The sequence below is a fragment of the Jaculus jaculus genome, chromosome 9 (assembly GCF_020740685.1).
Source record: "Jaculus jaculus isolate mJacJac1 chromosome 9, mJacJac1.mat.Y.cur, whole genome shotgun sequence".
Classification (NCBI taxonomy): Eukaryota; Metazoa; Chordata; class Mammalia; order Rodentia; family Dipodidae; genus Jaculus; species Jaculus jaculus.
In genome coordinates, this window is record NC_059110.1 from 47,497,669 (window position 1) to 47,516,945 (window position 19,277).

The following is a 19,277-nucleotide window of genomic DNA, read 5'->3' on the forward strand; positions in this document are numbered from 1 at the left end:
ATGGGCAACTGGGGAAAATGACCAATATATGTCCAAGTAATTCATGTTATAACCTACTTAGCAGCAAATAACCTGTCATGATGCTCACACAAGTGCAATAGTGGCGCACAGCCATGGTGGGAAACCCAATGCTCTTGATTTGGCTAACTGATCCCCTCAGTGAAACAGGACTCATAGCTGGAGCTGGGAAACAAGTCAGAACCAGATCCAAACATGAGCCTGTTCTCTGTTATCAACCTACCACCAACTGTGGCCTACACCTATTAAATTCTCTATAAAAAAATAAGGGTTATCCCATTTGTCTGGTGCTAACTTTACTCTCCATTGGAGAGTCTGTTTCTCTTTTTAGATAGACGTCGATCCTAAAAAGAGAAACACCCCATTATACATCAAAAGGGCCCCAACTGAAACTAAAAGTAATTGGCGAAACAAGCAAGGGTGCTGTTTTCTTGATGAGCTGGGTATCAGCACAAGGGTGAAGGAGACTGACACAGAGAACAATCAACTACCAAATCAGATATCCAGAGACACAGAGACCCCAAGAATTCATCACTGAAGCAGATAAAAAATGAACCCAATATGGCTTAGGGAAATTTTGCAGAAGAGGGGGCAGAAAGAATGTCGGAGCCACATATTGGGTAATGATAAGCAGAGACATTTCTCCTACCCATAACTGTGGGCTAACTCCACAATGCATGACCAATATACCTCAACAAGATAGGCCAAGGGAGGGCGTCGGACATGGACGAGTCTAACAATGGTACCAACTTGACTATATTTACTGAATACAAAACTAATTAATAAAAAATTAAAATAAATAAATAAAATTGTTTCCCTTCCCTTTAAAAATAATGAATAAATAAACAAAATTAAAATTAAAATGACAACAAATGTTAGCAAGAATGTGGGACAAGAAGAATCTTCATTCCTTGCTAGTAGAAGTGAAATCTGGTAAAGTCACTATGGAAATCAATATGGAGATGCCCACAAAGCTAAAATAGAACTGCCCTTTGACCCAGCTATACTACTCCTGGGCATATACCCTAAAGACTATTCTCCTTCTTTTAGAGATACTTGCTCATCCAGGTTTGTTGCTGCTCTATTCACAATAGCTAAGAACTGAAATCAGCCCAGGTACCATCAACTGATAAAATGGTAATGAAGATGTGGTACATATACACAATAGAATTCTACTCAGTGGCAAGGGAAAAGGAATTCACTCTGCAGTAAAATGGATGGGTGTTGAAAAAAATCATACAAAGTTAGGTCACACAATCTCAATATATGTATGTATATATATTTTGGGCATGTTTTCTCATATGCAGTTCTTAACCTGGAAAAGCTTTAGTGGTGTGGAGTAAGCATCAGGAGTTTGGCACAGTACTAGAATGAAGTTAGGAGAGAGTAGAAATAGGGAAGGAGAAAAGGAGTAGATACTTGACAGGCAAGTCAAGGACAGAACATGGGGCTGGGTGGAAGGGTCTTGGGGGAATGGAGTGTGGGAAAGAATAGGTGGAGGGGGAAACCTAATGACAGTATAAATGAATTCCAGAGAAACCTTCCTTCTGGGTAGCTAACAGATGCAGCCTTTACCAATCCCTCAGTGAGAATGCACCCATGCATGGTATTGAGAACTAAATCAGAATCTTAAGTGTACCCAGTCATAGACACCAGAGAAGTTCCCACTCGGTTTTGGCTAGGAGGGTAGGTTACACACACCAAAAATCCTCTTCAACAACTAGGATTATCTTCTATAATCCATACTTCTCTCATTCTTGGTTGGAGAATATTTATTGTTTTAACAATTTATTTATTTATTTATTTGAGATATGGAGAGGGAGAGAGTTTATCACATCTGCCATCCAGGAGACATTACAGAGGAAGTGGTGATTTTAAATAAGAGTGCTGCTCTCACTGCTAGCCTGGAAACCAGCTACAGGGAGATGGCAAGAGACACCGTTGACACTCAAAACTCATCAAAACAGAAATTCAGAGGCTGCAGAGAGCTCAACACTAAACTGTACCACAACACTCCTACCAGGTCTCAGAGATCACTGGGAAGACAGTGCAGGAAGACTGAAAGAGCCACAATGTGTTAAGGAGCATCCCAAGTTCCACCCTCCACCCAAAGACCAATTGATGTATTCATGACCTCACAGTGAATACTAACAACTTCACTGAGGAGAGACCTCAGTGGAATGGAGATAAGGAGAGGGGATATAAGAGTATAATCAGATAGGACTATAAGCAAACACAGTTGTTAATACAGTAATATTCATACTGGAGTAACACAAAAGAAAATATATTTAATGAGAAACATAGAAAATAACTTTTTTCTTGGAATAAAATATGTTTTTAAGCAAACTTAGGAATAGAAAATAAATAAGCTTATGTGTAGTACAAAAGAGGAAGAGAAAATCCTTCAAATCATCACTTCACTAAACAAATTCCAGCACAAGGGTGAAATAAAGATTTTTAACTTCCAAAAAAGAAAAAAGAAAGAAAGAAAAATGAAATAAACTGCAGTTTCTGACCTTGTCCATTCCTGTGAAATAAAGGTTAATTTTGCATTTTCACTTGGCTGATTTCACTGCTGAATCACTAAGATGGAGATATTAATATCACCCAAACCATTCTTTCTTCTCAAGTCTGGAAGAAACAGTTCCTAGGATCCTGGACACCTTGACTTTGAAAGACAGTTGTGGTCTCATACTATTGTGAGCTATTTGACATAAGTTTACATAAATGGAAAGTGTATGTGATGGCTTGGATGACATATATATATAATTTTCAAGGTAAGGTCTCACTCTAGCTCAGGATGACCTGGAATTCACTATATAGTATTACAGAGGCCTCAAACTCATAGTTTGATCCTCCTACTACTGCCTCCTAAGTGCTTGGATTAAAGGAGTGCACCACCATGCCTGGCAAAATCACTATATATTTTTTAATGAAAATGTGACTGATTTTATACCACTGAAGTATAATAAATCATTTCTAGGGTTGGTTTTATGAATGCATTCCTTGTATCCAAATGCCTTTCTCACTTTCTTATTTCTACTGTTCAGAATCTGAAAACCAAGACTCAGTTTCCATCATGGAGATGATGGCTCTGCCTAGTTAGACAACAGAATGGAGCCAACCTAACACCCAGCAAACCACAGGTTTCTCACCCATATCCCACATATGGTCTCCATAACTTGGAAATGTAATGTGAAAGAAAATGTTCCTTCCTCTAAGTTAGTTTGTTACTCATTCCTTTGTTGAATTAGTTTGGATGTCATGGTCCATACATGTGTTTTCACCACCAAAAAGAGAACAGAACAATCCTCTTTGAGTTACACTGTTAGAGCCAGATTGTCCATCCTGGTACCTTTTCTGTGTTGGAAGCAGGTCAGTAATAGAGAATTGTTTATAGGCCCATGACAATCTGGAGCAAGGCCTAAACCAATTCATTGCAGATACATAGAAAGAAGCTTTCATAATGTAAGCCAGTAGAATTAAGAATTTGGCCCTGTGGGTATTTTGTCCTCTCTCAGCCACTTTAAGATAGCTATTCTGAACTGCAGTGAATGAGATCCCACTTGCCATCTCACAGGCTAATCTGTTTTACTATGGTAAACACAGGTAGGAAATTCTATTACCACTGCATGTGAAGAATAACAGGAACATATGCAGGGAAAAATGCAAAATAACTCTTTGCATTTTTGAGCATGTGCATGAAAAGCATATCTTTTCTACAGAAAATGAAATATGCAAATAAATCTATGCAACTGAGAAAATTCAAAGTCAGATAAGCTAAACAGGAGAAACAAATATGGCAAGGAGAAAGTGAGACTAAAAGTTCCACAGCAGCTTTTTTTTTAAATTAGAAAGTAAAAAGAAGAATTCTTAAAGAAAATACAGCAATAGGTCAGAAAGGACAGTGAATAAACAACAAACTTGGGGAGAAAGACTAAATCCAGGAAAAATGAATACTTATATTTTGTGTAACACAAACATTAAGACCATTTGCGAGAGAAGCAGTTACTGGAGATACTTCAAAGATGTTACTGGACACAATTACAAGCAGCCCCAGAGAAAGCCAATTTAGAGTAAGCCCAGGGACAACTAGTGAGTCAAGAATACACATGCCAAGCATGTAGAATCAAAAAGAAAAAATAAAGTGAGAACAAGAAGTGGAGAAGGTAAGCAAGCCAAATAAAATCATTTTATATGTCACTGGGAATGCTTGGAAGCAGTAAGAAAATGACAGAGGTTGATTAGAAAGGGGAAAGTGAAGAGGTTTGAAATTTTGGCTCTTCAGGTGAGAAAATGATGGGAGGTCAGAGATGACTGAGATGTGGCAAGTAGAACTCCTGGATGAAAGATGAAATGTGCAGAGAAGAGAGCAACTGATAACAGAATCAGTAATCAGGCTTGCATCACTCTTTAACTCTCCTGAAATTCTTATTATATTCATACTGTCTATTTCCCAATCCTGAAATCATATCACACACACACTCACACACACACACACACACACACACTATTATAGCTTGATTGGAGAGTCAGTTAATTTTACAAGTTTTTTTGTTTGTGAATTGCAAGCTAAGCACTTGTATAAAATACCTATCAACAGTTTACAAATAGTTATAATAGGGGATGGAGAGATGGCTAAGCAGTTCATGTGCTTGTCTGTGAAGCCTAAGGACCCATGTTCTATTCTCCAGATCCCATGTCTTAGCCAGATACACAAAGGTGAGGCAAGTGGAAGGTCGCACATGTCCACTGGTTTAGAGTTCAATTGCAGTGGCTAAAGCCCTGGTGTGCCAATTCTCTCTCTCTCTCCTCTATCTCTCTCTCTCAAAAAAAATTAAAATATAAAACCTACATATAACCACATAACTGCTCTAAAAGCTAATCCTTTGGAAATTATAGTCACATTCTTTTTTGTATCATTTCTTATTAGTCTCCTTCCCCTACAAGTAGCCACTCTTAACTGTAAGGTAACAAGGCGTATGTTTGTTTCTAAAGAGTTTTGTTGTGATAACTACGTGCATAAGTAATGTATAAAATGTTTATGCTTTATTAACAGTACATAGAAAGAATTGATTTTGCACATTGTATTTATAAAGTGAAACAATGTTAATACATACCTCTTAGTCAATGCCTTTCCTGATGCTCTGACATCCTATAGTTTCATAATTGCACAATGTTTCCATGAAGTGTTGTTGGAACCTTTGAGGTATTTCTCATCTGAAAGTGTTTTGAGTAATGTGTTTTGGTGTGTTTTTGTACTATGGATTGTTATCAGCATGTAGTTCCTGCTTTTGTTAAGTAATTCAAACAGTATTCCTGTATGGGTATACCATTTATATTTTGGAAACAACACACAAAACTTTGGTTTCTAGACATGTTTGTGAACAGTGGGTTTTTTCATATTTTGTAATTGTTTCATTCAACCTATAAGACTATCATTTTTATACTACAACATTATAAACTTTGAGATTTTAAACTGTGTCAGTAACTATCAATACATTGAATATATTTTTGCAAAATATATTGGTCTGATTTCATGCACATGCAAATACTTATATTTGTAAATTTTATAGACTTGTAGTTTTCTTAAATTTTTTTATGAATCTATTTTCTTTTAGTTTTTTTTTTTTTTTTTTTTTGGTTTTTCAAGGTAGGGTCTCACTCTGTAGTCTCAGGGTGGCCTCGAACTCTCAGCGATCCTCCTACCTCTGCCTCCCAAGTGCTGGGATTAAAGGCGTGCGCCACCACGCCCGGTTTAGTTGTTTTTCTATGTAAGATCAGATTGTTTCAGCATATACATTGTTAACAAATGCCCCTTGCCCTTCACTCCACAGTTCTACCTCAGTAGCTAGGAACCAAATGTTATAGTTTTTTTTTTTTCCTAAGATATCTACTTAGTGTCGGTAATCTAGTAAACTAGTTGTCAGTCCATAAACTTAAACTTTTATGTCTTATATACCATAAAATGGAGGGTATCTTATTTTTTTTTTTTTTATTAGAGAAAGCCTTCCCAGTTTTCTTCTTTGGCAGATATTCTAGAAAATATCTGCTATACATGCCATGAATTTCAATACATACATAAAAATAACTTGACAAATTTCATCAAAGTGCTAGATTTTGATTGGTTGCACTGATGTACATCTAACATAGCTAAATGACATATTTATGAAATGAATATCAATACATCCATCCATATGTACTTTAAGTAATACCAAACAATGTTTTCCATGTTGCCTTGCATTGCCCTTGAAAATCTTCTCTGAGATTTACTTTTAGCTACATGATGGAAAAAGTTAGAGTGCTATGGTTCCTATTGTCTGTGCTTCCAGGACATACAGAGTTAAACATCAGTTCTATCTTGATTTTAAAATCTGTGTGGCTTTTAATATTTCATTCTGTATTAATATACATAGTCATATAAACTATAAATAATGCTAATCACATGCTTTCATTTCTAAATTATATACATTATATCCATTTTTGGACTGATGCATTATCCATGACATTTAATAAAATGCCAAAATTATCAGAAACTTTTACATGCTTTATATTTCAAAGAAAAGTTACTAAGAATTACATGGAAAATGTTTGCTGTTGTGAGTTTTATTGTGAAAATGCTTTATCAAATTAATGAGATCCCTCACGTTAATGATTTTTATGTGTTATGATTAAATTTTAAATAGATGCTGAGTTTTATTAAGTCCCTTTTTTATTGCCTATATAAAATTTTGTTTCTTTTCAATGGTTAATGTTGCAGGTTTTTCTTTTACTGAATTTTTCATTTGACATCAAATTTTCATTTCTGAGAATTATATTAGGATTTTTGTGTATGCTCCATGATGAGATCAGATTTTATGATACTCTCTCAGTGGTTGTTTCTGACAAGTGTTGATATAAGAGTCAGAGACTTAATAAGAAAACATTTGGATTTATACTTTTCCATCCTATAGCAGTTTAGATAACCTTGAAGCCTTTGTGTTTTGTTTTTTATGTAGTTTTGTGTTGATTTGTTTGTTTGCTTGTGTGATTGTGATTGTTGTGTTGCTGAATGTCAAAATCATTCACTAGTAAATGTTTATTGAGAATAATTCTAACTATTGATTCTATTCCTAAACAAATTTATCAATCACCTGAAAGCAGTTTTGCTGTTATTTTTTTCATAAATACCTTTGCTTAAACATGTATCCTGATAATTTTTTTTATTAGTTTTGTATTCAGTAAATACAGTCAGTTTGGTACCATTATTAGGCTTTTCCGTGACTTACCCCCTCCCCTTGGCCCCCTCTTGTTGAATTATATGGGTCATGCATTGTGGAGTTAGCCCACAGTTATGGGTAAGATAAATGTCTCTGCATATCATGACCCAACATGTGACTCTGACATTCTTTCTGCCCCCTTTTCGGCAAAATTTCCCTGAGCCACGTTGGGTTCATTTTTGGCCTGCTTCAGTGATGAGGTGTTGGGAGCCTCTGGGTCTCTGGCTCTCTGATTTGGTAGGAGTTGATTTTTCTCTGTGTTGATCTCTTTCCCCCTTGTGTTGGTATCCGGTTCATCAGGAAAACAGCACTCTTTCTTGTTTTGCCAATTTTTCTTAGTTTCAGCTGGTGCCCTTTTGAGGTATGATGGGGTGGCTCTCTCCTTAGGATCTACATTTATCTGAAAAAGAGAAGCAGATTCTTCAACAGAGAGTAGGTTAGCATCAGGACAAATGAGATAACCCTTACTTTTGTGGTAGAGAATTTAATAGGTGTAGACCCTCTTGTAGCTCATAATTGATGGTAGCTTGGTAGTAGAGAGTGGGCTTATGTTTGAATATGGTTCTGACTTGTTTCCCAGCTCTAGCTCTGGGTCCCATACCACTGACGGAATCAGCCAAATCAAGAGCAGTTGGTTTCCCACCATGGTTGTGTGCCATTATTGCATTTGTGTGGGCATCATACCAGGTTATTTGCTGATAAGTAGGTTAGACCATGAGTTGCTTGGACAGATATTTGTCATTTTTCCCCAGGCACCCATGTAGCACCTTCTGGCACTAAACACTCTGACTGATTCTCTTCCAACTTCCAACCATGCCATGCCATTTTACATGTCAACCAGCGAAGGTGTCTTCAGCAGTAGGGTCTTACCACTAACCTTTGGTGGGTCATCAAGCACTCTGACAGAAATCTGTCTGTCTTTTAGGAAACCTTGTAGGTCTCTCTGATCAAAAGCTCATTGTGGATGATAGCTATATGCTGGTATTGGGAGTTACAGGTCAGTGCCCACTAAAAGAAGGAGGAAAAAGATAACTAATATACAAGAGTTAGAGAGAAGAAAGAGAGAGGGAGAGGGAGAGGGAGAAAGGGAAGATATAAAAGATTAAGGTTAGTCTTCATCATACCCTCTCTGGTGTCTTGCGGTTCAGGTGTTCCCTGTAAGGGCCTGGTGAAGGTTCAGCCATTTGGTCTGCCTTTCAGGAAGTAGAGTTTTATGGTGCCATTGCCATTTGGGTCTAGATTTGTGTTTCCCACCCCTTCGATGCCCTTCCCTCCCTCCCCATCTATGCTAGTGTCTAGACCATGAGATGCTGATAATTTAAATTGATGTTTAACTCCTTCAGAATGGCAGAGTAATTGTCATTTAAAATGCACATCCCTATAAAAGTAACATCTAACTGGAGACAATTAGAAAATTGCCTTTAAAAAATTACACATAGGGCTGGAGGGTATGGCTTAGCAGTTAAGGCATTTGCTGCAAAGCCAAAGGATTCAGGTTTGATTCACTAGAACCCACGTTAGCCAGATGCATAAGGGGGTGCATGCATCTGCAATTCATTTGCAGTGGCTGTAGGTCCTGGCATGCTCATCCTCTCTCCTTTCGACAAAATAAAAATGAAATAAAAAATTACACATGTATCAAATTCTAAAACAATCTAAGGAGCATTCATTCAATAATAGCCCTAGAATCTCACTATGAGAGCCAAATCTTAGGTATTTAACTAGTTGTGTTCCCATTTCCAATGCCATAGCTCCCAGAGAGTTTTGAAAATTAGAACCACTGCATTCATGGCCATTTTGAAGATGACTAGTAGAAGATACACCAATAAGGGAAGCCCATATCTACAGGTCTGTATGTAGCACCTTGGAGAGGATGTTAGGAATATGGTTCTTTTTTTTTTTGAGAGCGACAGACACAGAGAGAAAGACAGATAGAGGGGGAGAGAGAGAGAATGGGCCCGCCAGGGCTTCCAGCCTCTGCAAACGAACTCCAGACGCATGTGCCCCCTTGTGCATCTGGCTAACGTGGGACCTGGCGAACAGAGCCTCGAACCGGGGTCCTTAGGCTTCACAGGCAAGCGCTTAACCACTAAGCCATCTCTCCAGCCCAGGAATATGGTTCTTTTGAACTCACTCTGTTTTAAAAGTCTGTCACATTCATGTTTGTTACAAACATTAATTAGTGGTTGCTTGCTTTCATAATTGCTGAATGTGACAGCTTCTGGGAACATAAGGAATTAGATAAAAATCATGAGGGGCAAACCTGGGAAGGAAGAAATCTCAAAGTGTATCTGAAAACCTGTGGCATATTTCTTAGAATGTATAATGCTATGTATATATTCTGGATATAATGAAAAAGTCTCAAAAGGCCTTAATCTCTCACCATTAGTCGTTCTTGAGTCCCTTAGGAAGCATTCAGAGGCTAAGGAGAAGTGTGAAGCAGGTGCATTTTTGAAGATGTGCCAAACACACAGTCATGCCAAATGTAGAAGACTAATCTGTCCAAACGTGGTAGGGAAATGCATGTCCAATCAGCTGCCCGTTAAACAAAGCAGAGTTCAAAGGCTGTACATGACAGAACATGCAAATATTCTATAGTTAGACTGTCTAATTATAATCCAGGGGAGTTATTTAAAAAGAAATTAGCAGCAAAGAGAAAAAGAACCCTGGGAAAGAGAGAATTTGATTGTCAAAGTTATCCTGCAACATTTTTCTAAAAGTTTTCAATAAAAATATGATAATGTAAATAAACAGAAGTATGAAAAGTATGAGAAGTATGAAAGAAAGTGATAAAATTGTTACTTGTATCATTTTATGTGTTCATACTGGATAGTGCAAGAATGGTTAAAAACTTCAAGAAACTTATAAATTGTTTATATATTTATTTTCAAGAGAGAGAGAGAGAGAGAGAGAGAGCAAGTGAGAGAGAGATAGGTAAGTAGAGATAAAGTGGAAGAGAATTGGCACACCAGAGCCTCCAGCCATTTCAAACAAACTCCAGATTCAAGAAGCACCTTGTGCATCTGGCTTAGAGGGGTATTGGGGGCTTGAACCTGGGTTCTTAGGTTTCACAGGCAAGTGTTTTAACTGCTAAGCCATCTCTCCAGCCCTAAAGAAACATTTTTCTAATTGAAGGAATATATGAAAAAATATTCTTAGCAAATGAAAAATATCAGTAACTTCATAGTTTGTAGCTTTAATAGAAACAAATGGAAATCATGGATTGAAATCTAATAACTACACTGGAAACTAGGTTAGAGGGGCTCAGGAGCAAATCTTAGTAGTTAGAAGAAAGACTCCAGGAATGTTAGCTTGATCCTTTAGGTCAATTGTACAATACAGCCAAAAGGAAAACATTGAAGGAAATCCAGTATGTTCAAAGAGATTACCAGCAGAGTTAACAGTTCATATCTTGGTTGAAACTTTAGTGAGCAGAAGGCAGTAAAATGCTGAAAGGTAATGGTAGCTGATCATGTATCAACATCTAAAACTAAAGCATTCAGCATTTGTTCCTTAAATAACTTATGAATGAAAGAGTACTTCAGATCCTTGAAGAAAGGAAGAGAAGCAATGCAGGTCACTGCATAGGCAAATATAGAAAATAATGCATAGTGTCATTTGTTTTCTTTTATTAGCTGCTACTATACAACTGTGATTGTGCTGGCTTATATAGATTGACAACTTGACAAGACCTAAAATCACCTTTTAGGGATGATCTAGATGAGGTGAGCCTCTGGGCATGTCTGTGAGGGATTATCTTGCTTGAGTTGGACAATGCCATTCTATGAGTTGGGTACTGGACTATGTGATCAGAAAAGAGCTGGCTGAGCACCAGCATCCATTGCTCTCTGCTTCTTCAGGGTGGACTGAAAGTGAACAGCTGCCTTATGCCCCTGCCATTATACCTTTCCCACCATGAGAACTGGCCCTGGGATGGAACCATAAGCTGTCATAAACCCTTACCTTGAAGTTTAATTTGCCAGTTTTTTTCCTGCAATGAGAAAATAATTAAGATAATGTTTATTTGCGTTATTTGATTGACTAAACTGACACAAAGGAATGGATAAAGAACAGTGTCACACTGGAACTAAGTCCCTTGATACTACCAAAATTAAGTTGATAGTATGATAAGTAAGGTTCTTTTCTGAGTCCAAATTCTAATGACAGTTCAAATGTAGTTACTAAGTAAAAGCTGCACACAATGTTGTAGAAGAAATAATAAAATGGAGTGGATTCAATAGTGACATTTTAGCTATTTTATTGCATGCTTATGCCCACAAGCCTAGCATTGGGGAGATTGAGGCAGCTAGATGACGAAGAGTACTTGAAGACAGTTTGTGCTCCATAGTATGCCATTGTCTCAAAAGTAATACCCTAGACATGAACAGTTTTAACTTAAAAATTAAGACAAGAATTGTAAAGAAAAATGGATGGTATAGATAACAAAGAATACAAGAGCACTTAAAATCTCCCTTATCAGTGATTGTATTACATGTGAAAGAAATAAGCCACTATTATGTAAAAAGAATTAGAGAATAAAGGACTGCATTCTGAAAAAAAAATATCAGTCTATGACTTCATTAAGGATATGATGTTTTTAGAGTAAAATACACATATAGATTCAAAGTACAATTGTAAAATATTAAGAGATGCATCATTAAGACACTGGCCAAAGGATAATTAAAATAGCTATATAAAACAAATAAGAATAATACTATTATTAGAGACAAGGAAGATCATTTAAAGTCTCAGTCCATACCAAAAGCATCACAATTGCCATTTTCATGTTTGTCACTAATGGGTGAGTCACAAAGCATATGAAGCCAAAATGCACAAATTTGAAAGGAAAATAGACTTCTACAGTGATATGTGGAGACTTCAAGCTCTCATTTCTAACATTTCTAAAGTAACTTAAATAACTCTAAATTATCTAAAAGGAGAGAATTGAATGATACAAAAGGTAAATAGGCCTACACTGATTATATTCCCCCAGGTGCCATTCTTGTACATTGAAGAAATAATCATGACTACCTTCGAGAACAATTCACTTAACTGAGAGGCAAAAATAGCAGAAAAAGGTGCAATTAACATGAATGCAAAGACTTCTGCTTCTAGCTGTGAAGTGCCTGACATTAAACTACATGATTCACTGAAAACAGCATCAATTAGACATCAAATATGAGGCTGTTAAGGACTGTGCTCATGGAGAGTTGGGATAATGGCAATGAAAGCTTCATACTTACTTTGGATTTGTCTGGAGATAATGTTTGGACCTTATGCAGCAAGGCATTCTCAAGCAGAGCATGATGGACAACCTGGTCTGAGAACACAAGTGTCAGTCTATGGCCCATAATGAAGAGGAAACCACACAGAAAATGAGCCCTATATTTATCTGATAATCTTCTGAACTATTTTTTAATTGACAACTTCCATAATTGTAAACAGTATCCCATGGTAATTCCCTCCCTACACCCACTTTACCCTTTGAAACTCCACTCTCCATCATATCCCCTCCTCCTCTCAATCAGTCTCTCTTTTATTTTGATGTCATGATCCTTTTCTTCTATTATGATGGTCGTGTGAAGGTAGTGTCTTGAATAATATATGGCTGCACATATATAAGGTAAACCTGTATATATCTTACCACTGTCATTACTAAGGAGTAGTGTATATAAAACAGATATATCATAAAGAAGCTCAACAACTTTGATGGTAGATAGAATGTCAGTGGTTGTCTGGGTTTAGGGATTGTAGCCTTGAGTTGAATGAATTCTACACTACATTTGAAAATCCTATTGAAGTAGTCAGCTTCAGGTGCCAGGATGAAGTTCCAGTGCAGACACGCTTTATAAGAGGAAGGGAAGTTATTGAAGCTTACAGATGCAGGGGACATTCCATAATGGCAGAAGAAGCCAGCCCCTATTGACGGGTCCAAGCAGCGAGATAAAAACAACCACTGCCAGCATAAGCAAGCACAGTCCAGGGAGCCCCAGCCATAGCTCAAGCAATCTGCACTTTTTTTTTTTTATGGGAATTTTCAATTCCATCCCCAAACATACCTGAGGACTGGACCCTGGGATCCACCCCCTCCCCCACAGTGTCACCAAGTTACAATCTTGAATAAAATTCCTGAATCTATTGTTGGACATCCATTCAATCTACCATACCTGTGATATGCCATACAAACCCCAAATCAAATTCAGACAAGATCTCCAAGAGTGGTGGAGTTTGAAATTTGAGCCACAACAAGAAAGAGGCTAGAGGAAAATTTAATTCTTAACAGATTTACTTGAATAAAATTTAAAAGCAAGCCTAAAAAATTAATCTTAGTAGACTTACTTGGAATAAATGTTTGCCCTACACAAAAGCCCATTAAGGAGGAAGATAGCATTTTTGTTTTTGTATATGTGTTTATATGTGTGTGTTCATACGTATGTGCATATGTGTGTTCCTGCATGTAGAGATAAGAAGTAATGTCTAGGTGTCTTCCTTGAAGGTTTTCCACTTTTATTCTTTGAGACAGGGTCTCTTGTTGAATCAAGAGGTCACCATTTCAATTAGATGAGCACTTTATTCACAGAGTCTTCTCCTAAACCCATAGAGAAAGATGTTTGTAAGGGAATAAAGAGAGTTCCATTATACCTAAAGGTATTATCATACTATCCAGTAAGAAAGAAGAAAAGGAAGAGTGAAAGAAAAAGGAGAAAAAGAGAAAAAGAAAGAAAGTAAGTAAGAAAATAAAGAGAGGAAGAAAGGAAGATAGGAAGGAAGGAGGGAAGGGAAAGAAGGCAAAAAAAATACAAAGGGATTAAGGAAAGAAAAATAGGAAGAGAAAATCTGCAGACTTATAGTTTCTTTAGATTTGTAAAGAGCGAAATAGACTACTATTTCCAATCTTTCATCAAAACTGTGATATAAAATGCCAGTTCCAGTCTGGAGAGATGGCTTAGCAGTTAAGCGCTTGCCTGTGAAGCCTAAGGACCCTGGTTCAAGGCTCGGTTCCCCAGGTCCCATGTTAGTCAGATGCACAAGGGGGCGCACGCATCTGGAGTTCGTTTGCAGAGGCTGGAAGCCCTGGAGCGCCCATTCTCTCTCTCTCCCCCTCTATCTGTCTTTCTCTCTGTGTCTGTCGCTCTCAAATAAAAAAATAAAATAAAATAAAATAAAAATTTAAAATGCCAGTTCCTTTCTGCATTTTGTTGAACTTGTCTCAGTTAATTTTTATCAGGCTACCAAACAACCAATAGCCAATAATCAGACATGTGCAGGTAGAAAGGAGACCTGAACACTAGTCTAACCTCAGAAGACACATGCATTAATTTAAAAAAATCAGCTAAGGTTTTAGAAAGCAGAATCAATATATGCAGTATAAAAAATGAGGAAGGCTTATGGTCATACATTTAGACTATAATTGCTACCTCCCTCATGGACTACTTGGCTTTGATAGGTACTCAGAAAAATGCTGTTGGAAAGAGTTGAGAGAAAGATCTATTTATGGTGCAGAGTCTTGAGAGGGAAGCACTGACCACTTGGAAAGAACCAAGTATCTATTCCACTGTGATAACTCCACTTGCTTTCTCTTGGTGATTGTTTTCTGATCTGTCTTTATAATCGGCAATAGCCATTCAATATTACCACTGTCCACAGATAGGTGGAAAACAAAAACTACTGGATTTCATCTAGGAGGACATTCTGTTTCAACTAAAGGAAACCGACATTGGAATCCATACTTATTCTCCTGCTCCCAAGTTATTGTAATGTGAGATAATAAAATGCCTTTAATGCTCAGGCTATCATAACTATGTAAAATTGAAAGAATTTCTGTCATCCATTTTCCAAATATTTACTGAAGTACTATGGTAAATGTACCTCAGAAATAATTTAATTGTTGGAAAGTATTCATTGAAGTACTTTGAAGAATTGTGCTACAAGAAAAGGATACAATGAAAAAGATACTCAGTATCCTATGCAATGTATGGTGCCTCTTTTTATGCGTCACTCATGGTGATGAAGGAAAAGAAATTTAAGAGCATGACCAAAAGTAAAGCCAGCCACAAAGAGTTATAAAGCAGTCAGAACAGCATATAAAATATCACTTAGGGTATAAAAATAAGAGGCTTGGGCAATGGCTCAGAAGATGTATAATCTCCTTCCTGTGGGAAAGAGAGTTGAAAGAATAGCTGAAGCTCAAAAAACAGTAGGTCTACGTTCAGAAAAAGACTCTCTCTCACGAAAACATGCTGGTGAGCAATGAGTCTTGACACTCAACATTCTCCTCTGACCACTTCAAGCACACACAACACATATCTGGGGACACACATACATATATCACACATACCCATTACACATCCTACACACACACACACATGTGCACGTGCACACACATAGAGCAAGTTACTGACATGAGCAGCTATTCTTTTAAACCCAACAATTCTAAATTTATAAGTTAAAATTACAACATGTACAAACTGGGCATATTTAATTTGTTATACTATGAAGTATCAAATATTTTCTTTGTAATCTTAGAACACTATGCTGTCAGAGAAGCCCATAATGTTTAATTAAATGCAATTATTCTCTAATTATCCCATGTTCTTGAAACCAAATTTTAAAGTAAATCAGAATCAAAAGTCAAGTTCATCTTTTTATTCATCCCAAACCCATGGCTTCATTGTGGAATTTCATTTCATTCTATTGCAATAGAATTTAAATAGAATTTGGGTGGGTAAAACAATTATGCTTGTGTTACTCCTAAAACAGATGTGAGACAAGGTTAAAGGACCATAGTGTTTATGTCAAATCTATGTGAAATTTCCAATATAACTGATGAGTATTCTCTGATTAATTATTAGAAAAGTAGCGTGGTGCCAAATACAAGTGTGTCTACTTTTAAATTCAGATATCAGTAGTTCCTGGAGAAAGGCAAATTAAACCTATGAAGAAGTTCAATCCCCCAGAAGAGCTAGGATTAATACAAAGTCTGGTAAGAATACGAAAAGTAGGACTGCCCTATACTGCTGGAGTGAAGACCACACAAGCATGTGAGAAAACAGGCACTTCTGAGTATACAATAGAGCATGCATCTACATACATGGTGTTTCAATATCACATCCCTAGTACTGTGCACTCTGTCAGCTATGATTTGATAGATTGTCTTTTTTTCTCTGAAAAACCTTACTTTAGACTTTCATTTCCAATTTGATGTTATTCAGGGATAGTGGGACCGTGAGGTGGCTGGAACAATAAATTCTCCTACATAAGCAAATGCACTAGTTCCAGAGAAAGCTGTGGCTTTAAAATGAAGCCAAGACTTTTGCTTTGTTTATCCTGAACATACCTTTTTCCCTTCTGCTTTTTGTCCTGTGTTGAAGCAACCTGAGGCCCTTATTTATGCCATGCTTGTGAAAGGTCTTCATTTTTCTTGGTGTGGTATATATGTGTATTATGTGCAAGTGGCTTGCACACATTTTTGTGTAGATATGTATGCCCTGTTTGCATGTATGCAGAGCCAGAGGAGGTATAAGTTGCCTTCCTTTATTTTTTATGACTTATTTCCTTGAGATAGGGTCTTTAACTGGCCCTGGAGATTGGGTCATTTTTGGTTAGCAAGGTGGTGTAGCAAGCCCAAGCAATCCTCTTCTCCTCTGCTGTCCTCAACACTGAGATGAGGAATGCACAGCCATGTCTGACTTTTTATGTGGATACTGAAAATAGAGCTCAAGTTCTCATACCAGTGAGACAGCACTCTTACTCACTGAGAGAGCCCCTTAGCCTTCTTACATGTATTAGAATTTTAAAAACAAAATGCTATGTTTAAAGAACAATTCTAAAAGTGCTTGGGAGATAGCTTAGCAGTTAAAAGTGTTTGAATGCAAAGCCTGGCAGCCTAGATTCAATTCTCCAATCTCCCACATAAAGCTGGACAAAGATCTGTTTACAGTGGCAAGAGATTCTCACCTGAATTTGCATGCACATGTACCTGCATCACACACACACACACACACACACACACACACACACACACACACACACACAGTGAGAGAGAGAGAGAGAGAGAGAGAGAGAGAGAGAGAGAGAGAGAGAGAGTGGAGAAATAATTTTAAAAAGAGTAATTCTGACACAGGCTATAGTTTTTTGGTGGAGAAATTGCAATTCCGTTGTATTAAAAATAAAGGAGATTTAATTTTTAAAATCATGGATAAAATTGCATGCTAATATATTTCTTGAATTGCATAGATTATATGAAAATTTCAGCTTCTATATACATATAGTTGCACTATATGTATAGAAAATTGTTTTCAGTAATGAAATAATTCTTTCATAGTACCTGAGGAATAGAAACTTACTTTGTCTTCTTATTCTAAGTGCATTTTATCATTTTATTTTACTGTGATCTTGCAAGGAGCAACTTAAGGACAGAGAAGTAGTTAATTATGTTGTAATATGTGACTTCCTGCATCACTGCATGTACTATCACAGGGAATGCCTGAGATATGAGAGGGTGGTGTGACTCCCTTCTCTCAGGAGTTGTCCCAGCTGCTTTTGATAAAGGGGGCAGTAATTGTTTACTGTTTTCAATGCAGAGGAAATTTTCAATACAGCACGCTAGTAACACTCTCTCTGCCCTCTCTTCCATGATAATTCCTGAACCTTGAGTATGAAATTGAGTGTTAGCAATTCAGAAAAGTCATCGAGCCCCAATCTCAGGGTTCACATTTGCATTGAACCAAAGAATTGGGAAAACAAAGGAGGACAATTATTAAACTATTATATGTATTGAGTCTATACATAAACAATCGTGATCTTATTGCACAGGCAGGCGTAGCTTGCCTGACATATTGGTATTATAGCACATATTACAAAACTAAATAGGACTCTTAATAACCATTCTTCCCCATCAACCTACATAGCCCCTTACTGCACTGTGAAAGCCAGCCAGCAGGGAGGGTGCTTCCAGCTCAGTCCAAACATGATTTTCCCACATCCCTATAGCCCAAGCATACCTTAACTAACAACAGTGACAATAATCTATGTCATGTAGGGGGTGGGAACTTACAGGCTTCCCTGGCCAATGATTCTTAGAGAGATAGCCCATCCCTGATACTGATATTTATTCATCCATATAGCTTCTATGAGTGCAATTTTCATCTATGCAGCATATCTCATATAGCTCTTTAACTGTTGTTTTTACTTTTTTCCAGATCCTTTCCCAAACATAAAAGTCACCAAAACATTTATTTAGCCTTATATAATTCTATGATAAGAATTCTTTATACAGAGTAGCAAAGATCCCTGAAGGCCTACAGCCATCCATTTCCAAGAAGACATCAGAAATCTCTGAAGTTAATAACTAAGAATTACTAAAGAAAAACATTAGCAAAGTCCAGCACAGCAGGAAGAGACAATTGTTTGCATAAACGGTTCCCTCAAAATGGCAATACTAGGAAAAACCTCATGGACAAGAGACATTACCCTATCTAACCTTCTATAATATAGACAAATTTTCTATGAGCTGTCCTGCTTTCTCACCCGAGAATGCTTCTATAGGCCTTTCTTCATCTCCCGTACCAAAAGAACACATAGGGGGCCACTCAAGCTGTTTGGCTTTGCCCATGATCAAAGCAAAGTGAGGCTGTTCTCCAGCCTGCTGTGGTGCCTATGCTTTAAGCTGGCTGTCTCCACCACTTCAGGCTGACAGGCCCAGAGGTCCAGCACTGAGGATGCAGTTTTCCTTATAGCTTTCCCTCAGCTGCACCTGGCTGCTGTGATAACCTCAGGCTAGGTGAGCAATTTCCACCCCAGCATATCTTTTTTTTTTTCCTTTATTTTTCTCAATTTTTAATAACATTTTCCATGATTGTAAAAAACATCCCATCATAATACCCTCCCTACCCCCCACCGCTTTCCCCTTTGAAATTCCATTCTCCATCATATCCCCTCCCCAACTCAATCAGTCTCTCTTTTATTTTGATGTTGTGATCTTTTCCTCCTCTTATGATG